Consider the following 14,838-nt stretch of genomic DNA (forward strand, 5'->3'; position numbering starts at 1 on the left):
AGGCTTTTCTTGATGCCCATTATGGAGGGAACACAGAACTGGACTGGTGAGGTGACAGGTCAGTAATATCTGGGAGGGGCTTCCTGGCCCCAAAGAGGGGTTGATTGGGAGAACTTCCCGTCTCCAAGAATGATGGAGTGGGGGTAGGGAAGGAGAGTGGGCTGCAGTTAGGCCAGTGAACCCCAAGAGACAAATGAGACTTGCACAAGTGTATCAGCTATCTACTGCTGTGTAACAAACAATCCCACAACAGTGGCTTGAAACAACAATGATTTCTTATTTCTCACAATTCTCTGACTGGATCGTTCTTTTGCTTTATGTGCCATCAGCTGAGTCGTTTATACAGCTACAATTAGCTGGAGGCTCAACTTGGGCAAAACATCCAAGGTGGCTTCACCTACATGGCTGCAGCTGATGTGAGCTATCGGCTAGGAGCTCAGCTTGCTGCCAGCGTGGGCTGTCATCCCAGATTCTTTGGCTCTCCTCTACTTGGCCACTCCACGTGGCTATCATAGCCTTCCTCACATCGTGGCAACTAGGTTCCACAGAGAACAAGCCCCAACATGCAAGAGCTTATCCACCCTCTACTTCCATCACAGCTGCTAACATTTCATTGGCCGGAACAAGTGACATGGCCAAGCCCAGACTTAATGTGGAATGAGACGTTGCAAGGGCCACCAAAGTCACCAGTGGGAACATAGGGAAGATGCAGGAGGCAGTGAACCCTCAGGGGCCAGAATAACCAAGTAAGGATCCCGGAGGAGGAAGGGCTTGACCAAAGCAGGGCAGGAACTCTGTTCTCCTCCCTGCTTCTGTCCTGGGACCCACAGAGACTGGAGAATAACCAACCACTATGTAAAGATAGTAACTGGGAAATTTTTTCGTTGGAGATGATGCTCCGTGGACAATGAAAGCAGGGTGATGGGACAGTGTGATGCAACGTGGCAGATGGGGCAGCTGCTTTAGAGGAGGTGGTCAGGGAGGACTTCTCAGAGAAGGTGACATTTAGGCTGAGCTCTGATGGACAGAAGGAGTCAGCCTTGAGGAAGGCAGAGGGAAATGAATTCCAGGCAGAGGGAACAATTGTAGCAGAGGCCCTGATTTGGGAGTGAGCTTGGCACACTTGAGGATTAGAGAGAAGACCGTGGGGGGGCAGGGGGCACAGGGCCAGGTCACATTGGGCCTTGTAGGCCTGGACAATACGGTTGGACTTTTCTCCCGAGGAACAATATGACTAAATCCTACATCCATCTACTGAGTACCTACCGTATGCCAGGAACCGTTCTAGGCACTTGGGACTCCGCAATGAACAAAGCAGAGAAACATCCCTGTCCTTGGGGAGTATGACCTGATTTAAGAATTAACAAGCGAAACAAAACACTGCTAAAAGGGGACGAAAGCGGGGTGAGAGGGGGACGAAAGGGGGGTGCCTGAGAGGGAGAGGAAAAAACCAAGGAAGTGGCATTATCAGACCTAAGAAGCAAGGGGAGGGGAAAGAGGGAAACTAAGGGAAAGTCAGGAATTTGGGAGACCATCTCCATGACTTTGGTGGTAGGCAAAGAGGTCTTAGATATTTTTCTATAAAAGAAAAAAAATTGACAAATGGGACTTTATAAAAATTGAAACATTTGCACTTCAAAAGATACCATTGATGATACCACAAACTGAATAGAACAGTTGCAAATCATCTATTTATCCAGAATATATCAAGAATTCTTGGAACTTAATAAGACACAAGACCCATTTTTTTTTTAAGATCTTGTTTATTTGTTTAAATGTTTATTCACTTAGAGAGAGAGGGGAGGGGCAGAGAGAGAGAGGGAGAGAGAAAATCCCAAGCGGGCGCCATGCTCTCAGTGCAGACCCCAACTCGGGGCTCGAACTCACAAACTGTGAGATCATGACCCGGGCCGTGATCAAGAGTTGAATGCTCAACCAACTGAGCCATCCAAGAACACCAATATTTTATTTTTAAGTAATCTCTACACCCAATGGGGGCTCGAACTCATGACGCCAAGATCAAGAACCACACGCTCTACTGACTGAGCCAGCCAGGCGCCCCCATGACCCAATTTTTTAAAAGGGGAAAAGATTTGAAAAGACACGTCCCCAAGGAAGATACACAGAAGACCAACAGGCCAACATGAAAAGAGGCTCCAGTCTTTAGGAAATGCAAGTTAAAGCCACAATGAAACACCACCACACACCTATTAGCGAGTCCAACAATAAAAAGACTGACCACACCCAATCAGTGGCGGGGAGGTGGCGAATGGGCCGCTCACACACGGTAGGTGGGACTGTAAATGGTGTGGCCACGCTGGAAGGCAGTTTCTCACACTTACTACTGTAAGACACCGCAGTCCTACTGCTCCGTATCCGCCCGAGAGAAATGAAAACAGGCCCACACACAGATCTGTACGCATTCATAGCAGCAGTAGTCTTAAGAGCAAAAAAAAAAAAAAAAAAAAAGGAAACACGTTCACATTGAACCGATCAATAAACTGTGGCCCGTCCACACAATGAAAAATTAGTCAGCAATAAAAAGGAACGAGCGACTGATCCGTGCCACGTAGAGAAACCTCAGGAACATGATGGGAAGGAAAAGAAACCAAACGCACCTACAGTCCGCAATAATGCATCTTACACGGAAAATTGTGTTAAGGGGGTGTTCTTATGACCGTAAAATCAAGTTTTTTAAGAAGCAAGAAACCAAACACAAAAGACTACATGTTGTAAGGTTCCATTGACAGGAAGTGTACGGAAGGCAAATCTACAGGCAAGGAGAACAGACGGGTGGTTGCCTGGGGCTGGAGATGGGAGCAGGGACTGACCTCAAAGAGGCACGAGGAGTCTTGTGCGGCTGATGGAAACGGTCTACACCTGGATTGTGCTGGGGGGGCGGGGGGGAGCCCAAGTCCATAAACTTACTGAAAAGCACTGAGATGTGACCTTACACCTGGGGGGATTTCATGGTGTATGAATTATACACCAATATAGTTCTTAGAAAAAGGATGGAGGGCTGGCTGGGCCTAGGGAGTGGCCTGTGGCTGCCCTGAGCGCCTGCTGGTGCTGGGGGCAGGCGACCCGAGCCTTTCCAGGTTTCTGCCCCAAACCCTGGGGCCCAGTGTAGCCGCTTCCCTTAGGTCAGGAGCCCCGGCTGAGTAGGAGGGGTGTCTTCTGAGTTGTTTACCGCAAACCCTCCTTGAGGGAATGAGGCCTGTTGTGAATGAGAACTGCTCCAAACCACAGTAGGTTCACTCCCCCCCCCAAGTCTGCCGAACTGGGGAAATCCGTTTTCCTTCCACCAACAAACTCAGGGCCCAGGGGAGGGGGCCGGCCCAGCTGCACAGGTGAAGCGGGCAATTAGTCATGCACAATTAGGGGCCGCTCCTCTTCTGGGGTGGGGGGCTCAGCCCCCTGGCACACACTTCGGGGGAGGGAAGATCCGGCTGGGAGAGGCAGGCAGACGGTGGGCCTGGGGGTGGGGCGGGAACTGCCTCCCCAGGCCCCGCCCCCTCTCCCTCCTCCCCCGCCCGGTGTGGGGACCGGGTCGCACTGACTTGAGCCTGGAAGCAAACACAGGCCCCTGTTCGCAGACACTCACCGAAGAGTCGGTGCAGAGAGTCCTAGACCCCCAAGAGGACACCCCTCTTTTGACCAGAGGTCAAAAAAAGCACAGGAGCTGTAGTCCTCACTGTCGGGCTCCCTGAGAAAAGAGGCGCTGGCAGGAGGGCACAGGCTGCCTAGCAGAAGAGCAGAGCCTGGGGAGCTCCTGGGACCCCCCAAAACACACCCCCACTCCCATCCCACACCACCCAACTCCGCGAGCGCCAAGACTCAGGTGCCTTGTTGGACGGGACGCCTGTGGGGCTCGGCCCAGGGACAGGACTGCTCCGCCGCCACACCGACGCCCGTTGGTTAGACTCAAGCTTGTGGTTCAAAGGTCAGTCGGCTCAGACCTTGACCTTCAGCCTCCAGGCCCCTCCCGGCAGCCCCTAACACAACACTAGCGTAGGTTGTTAAAGCAGCAGGTGCCCAGGTTCCACCTGGACAAGCCCCAGGACACGGGTTGAACTCCAGAGAGAGCCACAGCCCCCGCCCAGGGAAGGCCTGGCCTCCCCAACGCTGATTGGACCAGGTATGGACACCTGACCAAGCTGAGCCCATCCATAGGCTGAGCAGAGACCAATCAGGAATGGCCTGGTGAGAACGGAGCCAATCAGATGCCACACTGGGCCTTGCGTGGGCTGGCTTCCGGCAGCCCTGGCTGGGGACCCGGAGGAGGGCGAGCCAGGATGAGGCCCCCGAGCCTGGGAGGGGGAGAGGCCGGGAGGGAGGCCTGGCGCAGGCGTCCGCCTGACCCGGTTCAGACTTTCTCAAACCCACATGGCCGTCCACTGTCCACCTGGACCGGTGTCGCCCGTATCACTTCCGCTGCGCACTGAGCACAGACGCTCATGACTGGTGGTGCACGCGCTGTTTGCTCCAGTCCGTGTAACCTGAAGTCGCCGCCATCAAGATCGTGGTCCTCATCCGCACACTCACGTTCCTGGCAGAAGGTGGAAAACCCAGGGGTCCATCAGCAAACAAAACGTGGTCTATCCATACAGTGGAACATCACTCAGTCTTAACAAGGAAGGAAACGCTGACACCTGCTACAGCAAGGGCCTCGAGGACAGGATGCTGAGTGGAACCGGCCAGTCACAGAAGGACAAGTACTGTGTCATTCACTCATAGGAGATCGTCAAATTCAGAGACACAAAGTAGAATGGGATGGGGGGGGGGGAGGGCTGGGGGGAGGGGGACAGCCGAGTTCTTATTTAATGAGGACGGACTTTCGGTTTGGGAGAATGAAAAAGTGTTGGAGGTGGTTGCACGACAGTGTGAATGTAATGAATACCACAGAACTGTGCACCTAGAAATGGCTGAATGGTAAATTTTATGTTTGTGCATTTTACCACGATTAAAAAAAACAAAAAACAAAACCGAAATGCCTCCATGCGCCCAAGAGCTCATCCTGCACGGGGATCTACACACCAAGACTACCTGGAAGGCCCCTGCACCTTCCAACCAGAAGTATTTGTCTCCTGGGCGGGCTTGCGTGGACCTGGCCAGAATGGCCTCATGCAGCTGGGCCTTGAGACCAGTGAGTGAAATCTGGGCACTTCACTTACCTGCAAAGAGACATCACAGTGGCCAGTGGGAAAGCTCAAGACTCGAGTGGCCGGGCAAACTGTCCTGCGGGGCCTTACGGGCTTGGAATTCAGGGCCACAGGAAGTGGGGAGAGGACCTGAATGTTCCATGGCCTCCTGGAGAGAAGCCTCACAGCCGGGCAGTACACCCTCCTAGTGGCCTCCCAGAGGCTCCTCTTCCGGGAGGCAGGGAGTAGAGGGCAGGGGCTGTTCACTGTAGCCACAGTGACGCTGCTTTTCCGGATTCCCAAGTCTGCCCGAGACGGCTTCGGACAGACACGGTGCCCCTGTGCAGTGCAAAGCCCTCCAACAGATCCTCTTTAAGGTTCTTGGGGGTCCGCTCTGTCCCAGGGAAGGACACAGCATCCCGACTACTGGCCCTACCCCATCCCCACTGTGGCCTCACTAGAGAGTGAAAGCAGAAAGGAAAAGGAGGCTCAGAGAGGTTAAGTGACATGCTCAGGGTCACACAGCTGATAACCTCAGAGCCAGGACCGGAAACCAGTCGCTCTGACCACAGAACTCACACTCTCCTACAACTGTGTTTCTCAACTAGGAGTGGGTGAGTGAGTGTGTGGAGAGGAGCCCCAAGACAGACGCGGATCAGCCCCCAGAGCATTAGGTTTACTCACATCTGGGGTGGGAGGTGGGGAAGCAAGCCAATGGATAAAATCTTACTTCTTCATTACTCGACTTCATTACCTCATCCGCATAGTAAAGGGGCAGAGCACAACACCCGTATGGATTCTTCAGCAAACCCAGGGACTTCGGGCTGGCATCCGTCCCATCTTCTGAGTTCACTGGCCCCCACAATTAAGGAAACATTGGTGGAAAAGTTCGAGAAGGTTATGTTCCATCTGCCACTTTGGGGAGAAAGTACCACCCCATCTTGTGACGTGCTTCACGACGACTCACCAAATGAAAGGATAAGTCCGCTGGAACAGGTCGGCATGGGTGTCCTTTGTGGCTGCCTCCCAAGCCCCCCAGGTTGGCAATATGAACGCCCCAAGGTCCCGCTCATTTGTTATCTGAGTCACAGCAGGGTGGGAGGGGGCAGGCAGGGCAGGGAGCCGTGTGCCCAGGTGGCAGAAGGCAGAGCTGAAGCCCAGAGAGGCCAGGGGCCCGTATGCACAGAACGAAAAGGGGGGAGGTAGTGTGACACAGGAAAAGTGAAGAGACCCCCGAAAAGACTGCTTTTTTGTGCCCCCGTTTTTTAGGTATACTTCACGCCCACTGCAGAGCCCAACGTGCGGCTTGGATTCACAACCCGGAGATCAAGACTTACACTGAGATAAGAGTCAGCTGCTTAACCGACTGAGCCACCCAGGCGCCCTTTGCTGCCTCTATTCTGTCTGGGACCCACACCCTGCCTTACACATGCCTTTTAGGACAGATAATATATGTCTTCCTTATAAAGGTCAAGGAGTTAATGATTTCTTTGGAATTTTCCAGCACAACAGATAACATCTAAGGAGTGACTGGGTTGGGCATCATTCCCAAGACCACTGAGCCACCAAGACCCCTGGCTCCGGGGCATTAGTGCCTTACAGAGGACCTCTAAACACTCGCCTTTGTTCCTGGATGCCTGAGAAGACGTGTGCACAGGACCACAGTCCTCAGTAAAAACCCCAGAGTCCAAGCAAAGACTCTCTCTCCTTTCCGAGTCTCCCAGACACGGTCTGTCCCTGCACTCTGTGTCTGCAAGAAACTCCACTCTCACCTCCTGCTGGCCCGAATTTGATGTCACTCCTGCGAGAACCCAAGTACACTCTTGTTTGGTTCCGTGAGACCCCCTCTGGGTCCTCAGACCCAGCCAGCCTGCATTAAGGGGGGGGTGCCCTGTGGCCCCGGCGCCTCCTGCTTCTCTGGACTTGACCCTGATCCCGGCCACCCAGCCATCACCAGGCAGTGTCTGGGAGAGAGAACGCCCGCTGCTTTTCTCACTTGCCCCGGCAGGGAGAGGGCCTAAAGAGGGGTGCAGCAACTCCCTGAGGCGCTGGAGCCTGGGGCGCCCCAGGGATGACAGAGGCACCGCCCCGGCCCCTGGAGGTAGTGGTCCTTTGTGCCTCCCAGGCTGAGTCCCTGCACCCTTCTATCAGTCTGTCCATCTGACACACGGGGATCCGGCCACCCCAGGGTGAGGGGGACAGGAAGGTGCTTCTGAGAGCATAGCCCTGGCAGATGCTCTGTGTGCTCAGGGGCTCTAGGACCCACAGGGGAGGCTGAGCAGGTGGGACTCCCTTCTTCTGCAAGGAGGGCTATTGTTGGGCTCCTCAGTAAGACTTCCCCTGACGAGCGATTAAGCTACTAAAAACCATTTGAGGCCCCGTCCCCCCCATGAGGTGTCCAGTCATGACCCCCAGGGCTGCACTGCACCAAGACCTCATCGTTCCTCTTTGGGCCTCCTTACAGAAGGCCCCTTGAGAGAGAAGAGCATTGGACTAAGTCAAACAGACCCGGAAGAAAACCCCAAACAACAGTGGCTTAGACAAGATGAAAGTTTCATTTTCTTGCACTCTCAAGACGTTTACAGGTGGCCGGGGCTCGTGCGGCAAGCAGTGTCACAGTGCCAGGACCCTGAGCTCCTTGCATACTGTGGCTCTGCCGTGCAGTCTTCATTTCCAACCTCATCACCTCATGGTCCAAAATGGCTGCTAACGCTCCTGCCATTAGATCTGCATTACAGGCAGCAGAAGGAGAAAGGGGAGTAGGGTGTGTCTTGCCCTTTAAGAACCTTTCCTAATGTCAAACACTATTTTTACATCCAGGCCAAAATTTAGTCACATGGTCACACCTAAGTATAATGGAGACTGGGAAGTATCTTGATTCCAAGCAGCAAATGCCCAGGTAACGTAGCAGGGGTTCTAATCCCTTGGACCACTGGAGGTGGTGGGGTGGGGACAGGAACCCGGAGGACAGTGAGCAGTCTCTGCTACAACCACCAACGAGCTGTGTGCCCTTGGGCAAGTCCCTTCACCTCTCTGAGCTCCTGTCTGGGGGTGTAGGGTGGTGTCTCCCATGGGGGTACAGGAAGGCTGTCTCCAAGGCCCCTCCATGCCCGGACATTTTGTGACCTTGCAGCAGGGAGCCCAGGGAGGCTAAAACCAAGGACAGAAGATGATCCTGTTTTAAAGTTGCTGGTTCCCAGGTTTACAGATCGCCACGAGCGTTCGACGTGATGATTGACTTTCCACCTGCAAGCTGACTGTCACAGCCTGGAAGTGTCCACAAGGTGAGCTGGAATGTGCCTGGAATCTAACAGACAAAGGAGAGAAGCAGTCCCCAAGACAGGGTGGGCGGGCTGGGAGGAGGACGAGGTGACAGGGGCCTGCAGGGGGTGGCCCAGGTCCTTTCGAGACAAGAGGCAGCCGAGGCGACAGACACAAAGGCCACAGAGGTGGCAAGGATAGGGCACCCAAACCGGGGGTGGATTCTATGGGGAAGGGACATGGAGGCCTGGTGGAGAGGGACAGGGACAGGGAGGAGAGGATAGCATGTTGCTTTTCCTCCAAACTCCTTCTATGGCTTTCTTTTCCCTGCTGTGATCCAGGCCTGGGGCTGGGCGCGGGGGAACGTGTCTGGAAGCAAAGGGCATATACAGGCAGTCAGCACGTGAGGTCCCCACCCCGCTCCCTTCCTGTCCCCTCGGCCCCCACCTCTGTGAAGTGGCCCCAGCAGCCAGGCAGCAGGGAAGTGTGTGCCTGTGACAGAGCGGATTTCCCCGTCTTTCTCCCGGCCTGAGGAAGCCCCCATGGGGGGCCTGCTTTTACTGGAGGACTGAGCCAGGGTGCAAGAAGGACACTCTATTTCGAGATGGGGGCTCAAGCTGTTTCATACGAAAGACATGTGTCCTTAGTGGTGAAGCGCAGGATCCTGGGTCAGACAACCTTCGCTCAAATCCCGAGTCTCACATCTACCAGCCGTGTGACCACCAACGAGTCGCATAACCTCTCTGGGCCTCGTATTCCTTATCTGCAAAACCAGGAGTTGTGAGGTGAAGCGAGAGGCTTTATAACAGGCCTCAGAGCAGCCAAAGTAAGTGCTTAGTGAAGGCGATCAGTGTGGTCGGCACTGAGTATGATCAGTGACAATGACAGGAAATACGAGGGATTCTTGCTTTGTGGCTGAGGGCACGGGCCACAGGACAGACAGCCTTGGCTTCTCCTGGCGAGGCAGAGACGGCAGAGGGTGGGGTGGTGAGGCTTGTTTAGAAGGCCCCGCCGGCCTTCCTGCCCTCTGGCATCCCCCCCACCCTCCCCGTGGTACCGAGCCCAAGCCCTGAGGGGGGCGGGGCTGGCCCCAGGCTTCTGGGGTCCCTCTGATCCCTGAAGCCTCAACTGCTGTGGAGAGCCTCCAGGGCCGGAGTGAACACTGGAACGCCTCAGGGCGCGGCTTGGGGCAGGAGCATCGGGAAGCCAACACAGTCTTCCTCTTGGGGCTGCCAGGCCTGGGGCCACCGTCCACTCCTGCCCCCAGCCGGCCCCGGACCAAGACGCTCAGGGGCCTCCACGGTCTCAGCGCGCCCAGGCCCAGGCCCAGTCTGCTCTCTTGGTATCTGAACCCCTCTCTCCACGGGTTCCTGATGAGGGCAACTTCCTCCCTCAGGCGGGAGAGGAAGCAGCCCGGCCGCCCTCCTCCCAGGGCAGGACCCGGCGTCTCTCTGTTCCTCTACGTGTCAGGCTGGCTGTGAGGGCCACAGTGTCTCCACCTGCAACTTGTCAGGGCCCCAGGGGGTCCACGGAGGGAGGCCCAGGGCTCAAGGCCCATCCACCCGGCTTCAAATCAGTTCTGCCATTTCCAGGCTGTGCAGCTTTGGACAAGTCACTCACCCTCTCTGAGCTCACTTCATCGGTAAACCGGGGATAACTGGGATTCTTGTGAGGCTGTGAGTGACATCTGTTGATTTGTGTGTTTCTGTCCGTTCAGATTTTCCTGCTTTCCACAAGCACTCACTGGGCAGCCCCTCGTGCCACGTCCTCAGCTCCCAGAGGGGAGCTTCTAGGGCCCGCCTGGCCCTCAGGGGGTGCCCGCTTCAGTGGGGGAGACGGCAGGTGACAGGCGGTCAGGACCCGTAGCTCTGGCTGCTATGAATACCAGGCCGTAATGTGGGAGGAAATCTGAAGGACGGATGGGGGTGGGGGGCGGGGTGGGGAGGCAGAGCCCCAACGAAGGCAGGACGTGTGAATACGTGGGGGTGGGGCGGTGTGCAGGACCTGGCTGGTGGGGGGGGCCAGAAGGAGTCATGGCCCGGAGGAATGGGCTGTGGGGAGGGACTGGCCCAGGAGGTCAGGTGGGGTCCAGGGCGACCTTGGGCCATCCGGGCCAATGTGCAGCCCTCAGGACACCCATGAAGAAACAGGCCATGGGCAGGACCTGCCCTCGGGTCCAGCCGCAGCCTTCCCGTGGCCTGCGTTGCCTGCCCAGCCTTCCGCCACGGGGGGGTGGGAGGGCGAGTTCCCAAAGCCCGGCGCACCAGTGGACCTCGATTTTGCAGAAGGTTCCAGATGTTTAAATGCCAGCCTCCAGCCCCACCCCTTTGAATTTCTTGGCTCCGGCCAAATTCTCTCCTCCACACTCCCGAGGCCACCTGGCCTCTGCGGGAAAGGAGGGCCTGGGCAGGCCACACACACCAGGCTGGTGTCAGCTGGTCCTCAACACAGTCTGGAGACTGAGCCTTGGGGACTTGTAAAATGCTGGGGCTTCCTCAGTTCCCCGATCTTATGTCGTGTAGACCCCCAGGCCCCAGGGTGGGACTATGCCAGGAGGCCAGCCTAGTGAGGCCCGTCCCTGGGGGCTCAGATCCCCTCCTCTGGGACGGGCCTCAGCCCCAGTTTGGGGCTCATCGAGGCTCTGTGGGGTCCAGGATCAGTTAGGATATCACAACGCTCTAGTCAAGGAAGCTCCTCCCAGGGCCTACAGAGACATCTGGGGTGCAGCACCCGCTCTGGCCCGGCACGGGCCCTGGGCGTGTGCTATTGCCCATGACCGTGGCTATCTGGAGGCTGGGCATGTGCCGGTTCCCCGGGTGCCCCAGCAGAGGTGTGTACAGGGTTCCCGGCCCGGCTTCTCACACAGCCCAGAGGGGTGGGGGTGGGGATGTCTCCTTCCATCGGCCTCAGCAGCCACTGAGCATGAGGGGGCTGGAGCAGTGAGCAAACCGGACCCAGGGCAGCCCCAGAGGCCTGGGTCCTGGGCCGCCAAGGACCCTGCCTGCCTCCGCCTGGGGCAGGTGATTCATTGGGCCCCGGGGCCGGGTATCCCCAAGGAGTCTACCATCGTGCTCTGAGACGGCTGGGTGGGGGAGCTTTGTGGGGCTCCATTTCCTCATCCATAGACGGGGATGTCCCTCCCTCCTGGTGACGTCACGAGGCAATGAAAGGAGACTCCAGGATGGGGTTCAGCAGATGGCAGGACTCACCCAGGGCTGGAGACTGGGAGGTCCCAGGGAAGGAAACCCAAGATTCCTTGGGAAGGTGCTCCCTTCCGCCGGGCCTTGCCGGGTCCAGGGTCTTGGCAACCCCTCTAGCGACCTGGGGAGGAGGTGAGAGTAGTGGCTGGAGGGGCGGCCTCTGGAGTCCAGTGGACCCAAGTGCCCCCTAGCCGGTGGGTGGGATCAGAAGCCCCTCCTTTTACTGTGGTGGAGACAGGCCCAGGCCTTTGAGAGATGGCCCCCCATCTGTCCCAGGAGGGGCCACGGAGGCCAGAGAGGGGTAGGCCACCACCCGAGACCTGAGACCACCCCATTCCTCTTTCATCAGTGATGACCAGGCTCCTTGTGGGTCCGGCCTCCCTGCGTTGGGAGGACAGGCCGGTTCTCCTCCTTCCCCCAAGCTGGCTGCTTCCCTCCCCCATCTGGCTCCTCCTCCAGAGCCACGGCTCCTGCCAAGAACGCCCACAGCCCAGGGGCCAGGCAGGGAAGCACACGCCCGACCCCACCCTCGTCCTCAAAGCTCCTCTGGCCTGTCTTCCTGGGAGAAACTGAGGCCCAGAGGCATTCAGCCGTCCCCCCCTCGCCCCCACTCCGCACCCCTGGCATCTGAGGGCCTGAAGGAGTTTCCAGACACACTTTGGAGGCTGTACTTCGGCAAGGTCTCCCCGCCACCTTCTTTTCAACCATTAGCGTGAAGGGAGCTCCCAGTGGTGGTTGGCCGGGTCCCCTCCTCCTCCGAGGTCGCCGGTGCTCCCTCCTAATGCCCCCTCGGCCCACCTCTCGCCCCGCCCGCCCCCCACCCCCATCCATACCATGACTCTCCCCACAGACTAGGAAGGGCGCTAGGGCCCAGAGGGGTGCAGGGCTGCCCCGGGAGGTCCTGTCCCCTGCACACTCCCAGGCTGCACTGAGGAGGGACTGGGGGCTGGGGGTGGCTGCGGCGCTCAGGCGGGTGGTGTCCGAATTCAGAATGGAGGAGGCCAAAAACGAGAGGGTTGGAGCATTCGTTCCACCGGCCATGCGTCTGTCCACGGGTCTTGTTCACGTGTCACCGGGCGGGGCCTAAGTGTATGCCCGCATGTCGGTGGGGCGTCTTGGGTGACAACTGCTAGGGCGTATTTGTGCATCTGTCTGGGGCGTGGGGGGTGGGGAGGGGAGGGCGTGAGCTGGAGATGTTCCCCTAGGTGAAAAATCTCTGTCACTCACTCACACACACACACACACACACACACACACACACACACACCAGGATACCTGGAAGCCTGCTCCTAATATCCCCCCCGCCCCTTTCATCAGGGTGTCTGAAATTCCTCCGAGCATCTTCCGGGTGGAGCCACACGTGCCCTGAGAGGGAGGGGCCGCGTCCCAGCCTGGAGGGCAGTCCTGGCATGGAGCCCCTCACCCACCACCTTCCCTCTCTGGGCGCCAGCTCCACCCCCACCCCACCCAAGGCAGGTGAGTTACCTGCCCCCACATCACAGAGATGCAGGGAAAGCGCTCAGCCCCAGGCCGCGGGGCTGCTGATAGGATTTGGGGAGGCTCCTCTCCCTCGCCCCGCTCTGCTCCTTCCTGGGCCGCTTGCCCCACTGGGGGCGCCGGAGCTCCCCGACTTCTGTTTCCCCAGCGGGAAAGGGAGAAAAGGGTGTCTTCAGCCAGTCTTGTCTTCTTCAAACGTTTCCTTGTATCGGCTGCCTCTCACCCTACTTTCCTTTTGCCCCCTTTAAGCTGCACGAGGCCTGGACCTTGCCTGCCTCTCTTAAGCTGTCTCAAGTGCAGAACAACAGAGACCCCACCAGACAATGGATGGAGGAACCCCGAGCCCAGCACCCAGCCTTCATCAGCCCACCGATTCTCACATGGCTTGTATAATCACACCCACTCTGGCGGTGAGCAAACTGAGGCTCACAACACGAAAACCTTGTCTGGGACCCAGGACCAAGGACCCAGGACCCGGGCTGCATTTGACTTTCATGTGCCCAAGGCATTTTACCTTTCTGGGCTCCTTCCTCCATTAAAAATACAAAAGTTCCGGGGCATCTGGGTGGCTCAGTCGGCTAAGCATCCAACTCTTGATTTCAGCTCAGATCATGATCTCACAGCCATGAGATCCAGCCCGGTGTCAGGCTCTGCACTGATACCGTGGAGCCTGCTTGGGATTCTCTCTCTCTCTCTCTCTCTCTCTCTCTCTCTCTCTGCTCCTCCCCCCTTCTGTGTTCACGTGCCCACAGGCTCGCTCTTTCTCTCTTTCTCTCTCAAAATAAACCTTAAAAAATGTATGAGGGGCGCCTGGGTGGCTCAGTCGGTTAAGCGTCCGACTTCAGCTCAGGTCATGATCTCACTGTTCGTGAGTTCGTGAGCCTCGCATCAGGCTCTGAGCCTGGAGCCTGCTTCAGATTCTGTGTCTCTCTTCCTCCCCTCCCCTGCTCACGCTGTGTCTCTCTCAAGAATAAATACACATTAAAAAAAGTTTTTCTTAATGTATGGAAGTTTTATTTTATGATCGCATTGGTATAAAGATGAATAAAACGTTTTCTTCACCCTAAAATTTCCATTTCTTCCTGATTTTAAACAAAATGGAAGCATTTCACGGGCCTCTAAAAGTATGGTGGCCTTAGGCACTGTGTCTACTGTGTCTGAGGAAGGAGAGTTGGCCCGGCAGCCTCCTCCCACCGGAAGCTGACCGGCAGGGCCTTGAACCCCAGGCCTCTGCACCCCTCCCTACCACCCTGGAGAAGGGCCAGGTGAATTTTTGCCCATTTCTGGCCTCTCTTAATAGCCATTCTGTGGTCCTGAGCATCCTGTTTCTAAGTGGTTATAACAACAACGATAATAAATAATAACAAAGATGATGAGTTCATCACACAGTCCTTTCATCTCTCTTCTCCGATCCTGCCAACAATCCAGGGCAGGGCAAGGACAGCCATTGCTGTCCCCTTTCTACAACTAGGACAAGAGGACGCAGAGGACGAGCGAGCGGTCTGACTGGTAGGAGCAGAGCCCCGGGCTCTGAGCGGTCTGACTGGTAGGGAGCAGGTGGCAAGCAAGGGCCTGGCTTGGAAAGGAACCCGGAGGTGGGGGGGACCCAGGTGAGGTGGGAAGGTGGGAGTTCAAAGGGCAGGAGGGGGCTTTTTGGTGAGAAGTGGGGGGCAGGGGTGCATGAAGAGGGGGAGCAGGAGACACTCTCTGGCTGCCCAGGGGGTAGGGACAGTCCACTT

The 14,838-nt window shown here is 56.8% G+C and overlaps 1 long non-coding RNA gene across 1 annotated transcript; it reads left to right on the forward strand.

The window, feature by feature from the left end:
* Positions 1-4,819: 4,819 nt before the first annotated feature.
* LOC122223160 lies at positions 4,820-13,698 on the forward strand. The gene is made up of 3 exons (XR_006204100.1): positions 4,820-8,040; positions 8,275-8,425; positions 13,349-13,698. It is a non-coding gene; the product is annotated as an uncharacterized LOC122223160 (long non-coding RNA).
* The last annotated feature ends 1,140 nt before the right edge of the window (positions 13,699-14,838 follow it).

The sequence above is a fragment of the Panthera leo genome, chromosome B3 (assembly GCF_018350215.1).
Source record: "Panthera leo isolate Ple1 chromosome B3, P.leo_Ple1_pat1.1, whole genome shotgun sequence".
Taxonomy (NCBI): Eukaryota; Metazoa; Chordata; class Mammalia; order Carnivora; family Felidae; genus Panthera; species Panthera leo.